The sequence below is a fragment of the Tupaia chinensis genome, unplaced genomic scaffold (assembly GCF_000334495.1).
Source record: "Tupaia chinensis unplaced genomic scaffold, TupChi_1.0 Scaffold000495_1, whole genome shotgun sequence".
Classification (NCBI taxonomy): Eukaryota; Metazoa; Chordata; class Mammalia; order Scandentia; family Tupaiidae; genus Tupaia; species Tupaia belangeri.
The window spans coordinates 300,852-310,893 of NW_006160007.1; positions in this window are offsets into that span (position 1 = coordinate 300,852).

Here is a 10,042-nt window from a genome sequence, read left to right on the forward strand (position 1 = left end):
CAACAGTGTTTGCCAACAGCAACAACGGCTGCTGCAGACAGAAATTACCTTCTGCGACTGGGGCTGCCCTCCCCTGTCCCTGTACCCCACATCTCACACTAGACCCGCCTCCCTTTCCGGTAGCATAGTCTATGTCCCTATAATTACTTAACTGCAGCCCCTTACTGGAGATTTCTTTTTTCTTCCAGAGTATGTTACACATTGGCTGTCTTTGCCTGGGCGTCTCTTAGATACTGTTGTCATTTTCTATTTCCATGTGTCTTTGAGGTTGGGGGTCCGGGGTACTTATACTTGTGTTCATTTTTCTTTAGTGATAACAAATCATTCTAAGTCCCTTCCTACTTCCACAAACCTACTTGCACCATGATGAAAAGTCTTGACATCTTCAAGCTTTGCTTGTGTTTCTGTTAATGACACCTGGTCTTAAGGCCTGGTCTAAAATATTTGCCTGCATACTAACTAAGAGGAGTTTTAGCATAGTAGGTAATGGAAGTCCCTGTGAGCAGGCTCAGAAAGAGGCAAAGTGGCCTATCTTATTCCCACTCTCTGGGCTATGTTGGCTCTGAAGAAGCCCTCAGACCAAATGAAACTAGTGTCAATAACAGCCATGGAGATCAATGTGCTGTTTTTGTAGAGTGACGGTGCAAGCAAAGAGGGTGACTTAAAGTACACAACTTTAGATGGGAGTGTTTGCGAAGGTGGAACATTTCTAATTTTCTTTTCTTTTAAAGAGATTTTTGCTAAAAGGTGTGTACTCCCTGGAGACATAGAGAAAGACAGAGAAACAGAAAGTGAGAAATCACTCCCCCCACCTCCCACCAGAGGGGATGACCACCACATCACAATCTCTTCTCCCTTCCTCCACTCTCCTCTCAGGATTTTGGGTACATACACACATGTCTGGCATGAGTTTTAAGCTACCAGGTCTGGGACTGAAACTGCAGTTGGCTACATGGAAGTCCAGCGACATATCCATTACATCATCTGCTGGTCCCAACTTTTAAAAGCCATTACTATTAAGATGCACTGATCCTTTGAGTGAGTCTCATGTAAGACAATAACTTTCCCATTCCCAAATCTGATACCATAAAAATATGTCTCTGAAATGTATTATATATCAAATTAATGATGGAAGCCAAGCAAAAATCACCGCATAATCATAGCACTTAATGCCTTTTACATGCAGTTATGGAAATAGATTTGAAAATTAAACAAACAAACAAAAAACTCTGCATCTCTCAGCACAGGGATCTTCAAATTTGATACAATAATCATAACTTTACATTTTTCAGAGCTCCCTTTCTAACGTATCAAAAACCACACAAAATTTAAATAATAGAGACAATCATCTGGCACATTTGATTAAGAAGGAAAGTTTTCATTAGAATGTTTTGAAAAATATCAGCCTAGTAAATACCCTGTTCTACATCCAAAACTCATCACATATTTTGTTCATAAAGCATTTCATCAGCAGGTCCTTATAAATGAGGAACTCATTGGAACTTATTAGAAGCTATGATTTTCAACACAGGCAAAAGATACAATGCTTAAAATAATCAAGTTTTGGGGAAAATACCAGATGGCAAAAGTTCAAGGAGATTTTCATTTGATCTTAGTTATAAGGTTTCCCAGGTGGCATCAAAATCTGAATAACTCACTCCAAATAGAGATAATTATGCTTAAAAGCAGCATGTTAGATAGATCCTAGCCACTCCCTTTCAAAGGCTCATTGCAAATTTGTTTTCAGGACTCGGTTTGCCAGACATACTATCTTTGTCTCAGATAATTTTGGAAATCCATGGTTCAATTTGCATTCCCTGTCTCTTAATGCTGGGCTCTCTATAGATTTCTATTTTTTTTTAATTGCCAGAGGATGCTTGCATTCACCTGAGAGAGACAAGAGAGACAAGAGAGAGGGACAAAGCATTCCCTAACGGGGTGCAGTCACACTGCCATCTCTTCTCCTCTATTTCTCTATTCTGCCAGGATTCTGGGATTCCAAATGTTAGTCTGCAATTCAAACCGTGGTCAGCCATGTGGGCTCTAGCTCCTTTACCCACTAGGCCATGGGGCTGACCCTTAGATTTTTCATTTTTAACAACAAAAATAGGAGCAGCAATAATAGTCATAATGATGTAGTAGTAGTGATAAACTGAGGCAACAATAGTGGTTTTGAACATGATTCCTACAACTAAATTTAAAAATAAAAGTCAAGGGACTGAGATCAACAGGTGGTTCAGTGTTTGAGGTGCTGGACTCCCTCTCTCTGTCTGTCTCTGGTCAAATAAAAAAAAACGATGGTAATAGATAAAATTAAAATAATTCTTAAAAAAAATAAAAGGGACTGAAAAATGTGGTGGAGAAGTAGTACTGTCAGTCAGTGAACCTGACCCACCATGTTTCTCAACTCAGTAGGATAAGGTTCAGCGGTAGAAAAATGGGACAGGCCTTTAAAACCCCAGAGGGAAAAAAACCATCTCTGTCCTGTGTCAGATAAGCAAAGTCAGCGAAAGAAGCATTTGACCGAGAGTACCGAATCACAAGGTAGTGGGCACTAGGCTGGTCAGAGGTGGCAAGCTGTGAAAATGGGCTGCCCATGTTAGAATCATGAAGAATAGCTGCCTCTATTCTGCGTTTGACCTCCCAGAGTTAGGATTATGGACCAGACTCAGTAACCTTGAAGGTAGGCCCAGTGAACAGTGCCTGGAGGACCGATGGTCAGCTCAGTGTCTCATGGAAGGATATAATTTCTTGTCTACAATTTACTTTATATTACTCACTGTGGTAATCCAATTTTCCACTCAGCACTGTTCTCTCTGCCTTGTGTCTGTTTCCCCTTGGAAGAACAATTAATTCTACTCTTCATTCACTGACAACTCTTCAACCTTTATGGGAAGGGCATGTCCCAGCTGAGGTCAATCAGTACATCTTTTGCCCCCATGCCCACATCCTTGCTCCCCCATCATGACATTGCTTTGTTCAGGGATGGGCATAAAACAGATTAATCTGATAAGCTGAATCTCAATTCTGAAGCTTCCATTTGATTCATTTCTCCACTTTATGTGAATCTGAAGGTGTGGAGACTACCACTTAGGGTATACTCGGACACAACCTCTAAAACAAACAGCAAGACTGGTGACACGGCCTGAACCCTGAGATGAGCAATGCCTGAAGCTACCTCAGTCTCCTAGAGTTCCCAGCTTTCTGAGCCATTGAAGCCCCTTTCAGCTTAAACCACTGGACTGCTATTGGATTTCTTATATCTTATAACTGAAGGGCCCTAATGCAACATGGAAGGTGTTAGGTTTCTGCTTTTTTGATTTGGCACGGAAAGGAACGCTAATGTAAAAGAGCAAACCCATTCAAGCCTTAGTGTGTATTTCTTTCTGCTCCAAGTTATCTTTAATTATACAATGAAACCCCATGACCTTGCTATACGTCATGGAGGGCAGAAGCCCCTGTACAGCACACTAGCCAGATTAAGCCAGTTAGCATATCTTGTTTACCATGTACTGTGATGGATGGAATTTGATGAAGGCTTTGTCCTTGACCACGTTTAAGTCAGTCTCTTATAAACCTTCTTCTTAAGGAGGCTTTGCTTTGACCTTGGCCAGAGTCTTCAACCTTGGGCTTCAGTGTCCCTCCTTGTCCATCTCTCAGACTGAGCAAGAATCTTCTTAAGCCTTTTTGAGCAAAATCCCATTCTCCCTGATGTTTCCTCCTGGTTATTTTTCATCCATCCAACTGCTCCTTGACTATAAATCCCCATTTTTTCTTATTCAGAATTGAGTCCAGTTACTGAAGTCTCTTTTCTACTGTTTCAATAGTTTTCAAATAAAATCTGCTTTTACCACTTTACTGCCCAGCTCTGGTTTTACTTCAGCATTATATACAAATTTAAATATAGAAGCTGGGTCAGGCTGAGTTATTTTGATAATGACATGATAGAAGGTTTTTGAGGGGAGAGACAGTGAAAAATTTTGGAGTACAAATATAAAAGAAAACAGAATCTAGCAAATCTGAAGATGCCTTACTAAAAAATCTCTCTGCAACGCCCCAAATCTTGGTAAAAATTAAAATTGCTTTATGAAAATCACAGAAGCTACATGAAGTGTAGTATAAGAGTTGTAAAAAGAATGAGAAGACCACTCTACATTTGGGTTGCAGTTGTGAGATGTAACAATATCAAATCATTCCTGGACTTATATTTGTAGGTATTGCTGCTGTGGCTTACTTGGGGTAGGGAGAGCTGGTTTCTACCCTACGATTACTTTTCCAGCTAAAAGTCAAGTGATGGGGGAGAGGCTCCATTCATCCAGAAGAGTTTACTTTGGCAAATTACCCATATAGAATGGAAAATAGCCACAGGCTGCAGGGCTGGGAGAGCCTCCAGTTATTGTTTCTGTCGGTGACCTTTGCTCCCACATGGCCTCCCCAAGGAAATCAGATTCTGGGTCAGCTCAATTGCCTTTTTGAGTCTTACCAATTTAAGTGATTACTCCCGTTTGTTTGCCACACATCACAGTTGAAACAGAAATGAAAAGAAATCTTTGTCAACCCTCTTCTCAGAAGAGAGCATGTTCTGGGCCTTCTTGCCATAGCTTCTATTCGGCTCACCAGGGTTGAGCTTCTAATGATGCCCTCTTACCTCTAGTCTTTATTAAAAACACACCTTGACGTTTTTACCGAAACAGGCTGATGGCTCATTAATAAAAGATAAACCCAGGGAAGTGCTGAGGTCCTTGGAAACAGGTAAATCTTAAAATAAAAAATGAAACAGAAAGTCTAGTGGATATCTGGTAAAGGAAGTCAGAAGGAGCAGGAAGCAGATCTACATTCCATCAAAATAAGTTACTCTAGAAAGAACCCGGATCACACAATCCCAGCCACTCAGGCTCAAGCAAATGGCAGAGCAGTTCTGACCTGTTGGCAAAATAAAAGGTGCTACTGTGGCTGGGTGCCTCAAAGGAGAACACGGGCTAGACGTTAGAAAGGGCAGTGGAGAAACATTCACTGTGTGGGTTAAAGCAATGTTAAATTACTTTTGTAAAAAGGCACATAATTATTTATTTCATGAGAGAGGGAGAAGTAAGGGGAAGGAGTGAGGCACCTCCCACAGGGTCTTGCTGTGGTTCTTCCTGCAGCAGTCCAGTCAGTTGTACCACAAGGGCTCCTGGTGTGCCCAGCATGTTCAGATAGACCTGGAATCTGAACCCAGGGACTCCCATACAGCTCCGACATCACACAGTGATAGGCTACTGCCTGCACCACCAGTAGCTAGATCACTAATGTTTAGTTTCTTAAGAATGGTTTCTATTTTGGCTATGGAGGAGAATAGGAATCTTTTAAAAATAGGTATATGCTAAAGTCTATAGGACTATAGTATTAACTTGTTGATAATTTGCTCTCATATAAGCTCATCAAAAAAAATCCTGTATACTGGGAACCAGCAGTTAGCGTAATGGCTATGTCGCTGGACTCCCATGTAGTCGACCGCGGTTCGTGTCCCGGACCCGGTGGCTTAAACTCACACCGGGCGCGTGTGCGTGCGTGTCCAAGATCCTGAGAGGAGAATGGAGGAGAAGGGATTGCGGCATGATCATCCCCCCTTGGGGGTGATTTCTCACTTTCTGTCTCTATGTCTCTCTCTGTCTGTCTGGCGAGCGCACGCGCCCTACAGTGAAAATCTCTCAAAAAAAAAAAAAAAATCCTGTAGACTGAAAATACTATGTAATGCGATTACACATATGCATTAACATATATAGAGAGAAGTAATTCACTAGAACTCAACGGTTTCCATTTCAGGATTAAAACATATTTACCATGGTGAAGGAAAACTCATCTGAATAAAAATAATATTGTTAAACATGCCTACCATACGATCCTGCCAATTATTCTCAGATGTTTAAGAGAAAAAGAAAGCATGTGGTCAGAAACAGTTTATTATAAATGTGTGTAAGAATGGCAACAGCCTAAATGCCCATCAACGTGTTGAATATACACATATCAAGTAAGTAGGCTGAATGAAGAAGCTAAACAATAAAGAGTATATTCTGTATGATTCCATGATTATAACATTCTAGATAATGCGTACTAATATTTAACAATAGAAAACACAACATAAATGGGACCGGGGTGTGAGAGAGAGCGTTATAAATAGGCACAAAGAAATTCGATGGATACGTCAATCGACTTCATTGAGATGGTGGTCTATATGTGTATATTTATGTCATAAGCTATCAAGCTGTACACTCTAAAGATATGCAGTTTATTACATGACAATTAAACAAAGACAAATGCAAAAGGTAAAGCCAGGAAAAGTCTCTTGCAACATTTGTGTAGGCTATGGCTATCGCTTTTGATTTACAAAGATCTTAGACATCAACATTAGTAATATTTCTACAAAGCTTAAAGATTGTCACAAGAAAACAGTTCTCAAGTCATGAAACAAAAATTAATAGCGGATAAAAGGATACCATCTTCATTTATTTAGAGAAGTGCAAATTACACAGCAAGTGAAATGCCATGTTTTTCCTATTCATCTGATAAATGCTGGGAATTTGAAGACACTCAAGGTTCACTCGAGTCTGGAGTACAACATCCCCGCATGTGCTGTTGAAAGCAGTTTATTGGTAAAACATTCAGAGTATGAGTAAGGCCATATCTACTAAAACGAAATATGTACCAACTGCAAATACTACTACCTGTAGGAATTAGCTCTAGCTATGTAATCACAAGTGTATGTTGAATGCAGAAATGTTTAATATAAAAACCATCAAATATAAAAAGCCTGGGGTTAATCAGCAGATAGAATGTTTTGTCAATTGTAGTACTACATAGTTTTCAAAATGAAATTGTTCTCTCTGTATACAGGTACAGAAAGGCATGGAAGGCATATCATTGAGTGAAATGAGCAAGGTGTAAGCACTTACATATACATGCTCCAGTTTATGAAAATAAAAACTTTCTGTCTCTCTTTCTGTTTCTCTCTCACACATCCACATATACTCTAAGCATAAGAATCTTCAGAAAGATACACAACAATTAAAAGTGGATAACTTTGGAGTTGAAAAAAGATGAATTCTATAATCCTATGTATAGTCTCCATTTTTCCTCAATTAAAAAAAAGTTTCTATTACTGATATTGTAAAATTAATACAATTGAATACAGGAACAAAAAGTCAGTTTATTCCAAACCTCAGGTAGTTGAATTTAAAATTATTATTCTTGATATGTGAGATTATAGAATTAGAATTCTAAATAACACACAGAACATTTCCTAAATGTGACTGATATGAGTACCAATATTTTGAGACCCTATCCTTAAGATAATCACTTTAAGAGTCAGTGGTGTTATGATAATTAAGGCACGGGACTACTGTGGTTTGAATCCTGGACCTGCAGGCTTGAAAAGCATGCTGGGCCCATGTGCATGCATGCATGCATGCATGCCCAAAATCCTAGGAGAACGACAGAGAAGGGATATTAGCCTGGCCACCTCTCTGCAGGGGGCAGAGGATGATTTCTTACTTTTCCTCTCACTGTCTCTCTCCAGTGAGTGCACGTGCCTTATGGCAAAAATCTACCCCCCCAAAAAAATCATCTTAAGTGCATGTGATTTTTTTTACTACCTCTCTGGTGTACTGGAAGGACCTCTGACCTAAGCAAAAGTCCTAGCCCTATCCCCTACAAGCTATGAGGCCTTGGGCAAATAATCTTTCAAGCCACAGTTGTCTTACCAGTAAAATGAAACAATAATCTTATGTCACAAGAGTGTGCTAAAATTATGTAAAAAAGATGAAACCTAGTTTTCTGAAATTGTAGAATCAGTTCATCTTTTTTGCCAAAAAAATGTATTCAAAGTTTTGTAAACATCGAATATCTGAAGCAACGCCCTCTTTCATTGACAGCAATGTTGGCTCAGAGGAAAAGATATCGAGATTCTGTCAACCAAATTTCCTCAGTCAGCAGGTCAGATGAGAGATAATTCTAGTTGCTTGGATAACTCCGGAATATGGCCCTGGATGAACTTCATAATGTTTCCCTCTCTCTGAGGTGTTGTTTGGAAGAATGAATGAATGAAGCTCTTTGGTTGGTGTTTGTCTGTATGTCTTTTTCTGGGTAAATATTGATTTTTCTTGCTGGATCCTTGAACTCCCGAGAAAAACCTTCCACTTCATAAGAGACTGTTTGTAAGATGGTAAATACTAGTCATATTCATAAATACCAGATGAAATAAATTTCATGCATGCTTGAGCTTAGGTGATGGATTAACTGGTGTTATCATGTGGAAAAGGAATGAGAGTAGTATCATGGAATCTGAAAGGAGAGTGCCATTAGGAGTTTTCCAACCAGGTCCCTGAGAGTGATGTCGTTGACCTATTTTCAAGTCTGCCACTTAGCTGGTGACCAGTCAGCATGTCACTAATCTTTTGATCTGACAGATGAACTGGGACTAGCTAAACATATCTTTTCTTGCAAGATATTGGAGATATTTGCATAAAGAGTAATTCAGTGCATTTAAACACTTTACCATGATGAATTATTCACTAGGCATTTATTGCTTGGAATTTTCTTTTTTCTGGCCTTTTCTTGTCTCTTCTTTTCTTTCTTCCTTTCTTTTTCCTTCTTTCTTTTTTTTAAGACGTGAGAGAAAGAAGACTTCGTGTATGACAAGAGAAAAAAGAGAAGGTAGGAGCATAAGCTATTCTAGATCATGATCTTGGTGAGCATTTCTTCCCAAATTTAGTGACTTCAGAAATGCAACTAACTTATCTAATTTGTATGAAGAACATTTCTCTATTTTGAGAACAAAGAAAATGAAGGGTAGGCTACAAATCTAAGAACAGATCAAGAAATATATCTCAAGGAAAATCCCCTGAGGGTGACTATGATCAGGACACTTCACCCACCAGGCAGAAAATTTGAGCAGTCCTCTGATAAGAGTCCCCCAGTTGCCACAGAGGTTAATCCATTCCTGATGCTGCTGTGTGGAAAAGGAGGTGATTATCCAATGTGTCACACTGAAGGAATAACTTCTGTAAGCCCTGTCGGTCACCTCCCAGCCCTGGCCAGGCAGGCAAGAGGCCCTGGTCAGAATCCCAGATCTTTCCCATCAAGCTCAGAATGTCCCCTGGGTTTCCTGGGCATGTCTTAATTCTTGATAACTGATGGTAATTTTGACCTGTGAGTTAACAGGAACTGCCCTTCACATTTCTTTTGGCCTCCATGCAATCTATTAAGGCACTTAAGCTTCTGCCTTCTACATAAAACACTCCTATTTTTAAAAACAAACTTTTAAGTCAAAAATGACAGGGTTAATTACTATGAAATATGCTGTTTACAGCCCAAACTCCATAAAACAGAATGCATGATTTAATACACCATCCAAGACAGCATTGGTTTTCATTTCTGCACAATCAGAGACTAAATCTATGTTGCTCACTCCCCGACGTGTGCTGGAAATGGTTTTATGTTCTATCGTACTTTAACTTATACACATCCAGATCATAATGGGACACAGTCTACTTGGTTGCCAAAACCTGCTAGGTTAGATCATCTATTAAACACTATTTATTTTTTATGACAAACAAGAAAAATGACGAAGCAGCTACTGAATGCCCACTAATGAACACCAAATGCCACTGGGGATCTCCTTCATACTGCACTCATTCGTTCAGGAGTCCAGTCAACTTCCTCTTTGAGGCTCCACCTCCTCAAAATAATCTTAAGAAGAAGCTGGTTTTCATAAGCTACCGGGGACCAAGCTTGTTACCATCTGCCCTCACGCTCTGATTTTGGGGTCAAAAGTTTGACGGACCCTTGACAACGCAAAGTTTTCTTAAAAGAAGAAAATCTCACGTACTATCAATGTGACGTGTCTTGGGGGCCAAATAAGTGAGATGAAATATCAAATCTAAGTTGGAATGAGTCACTTTGTATCCTGGAACAGTTCTAGACAGATTTACAGATGAAAACCAGAAGAGGAAATAACCAAGCTAAGGACAGTGTTCACTGAGATGGTGGCTTTTCGAGCTTCCTA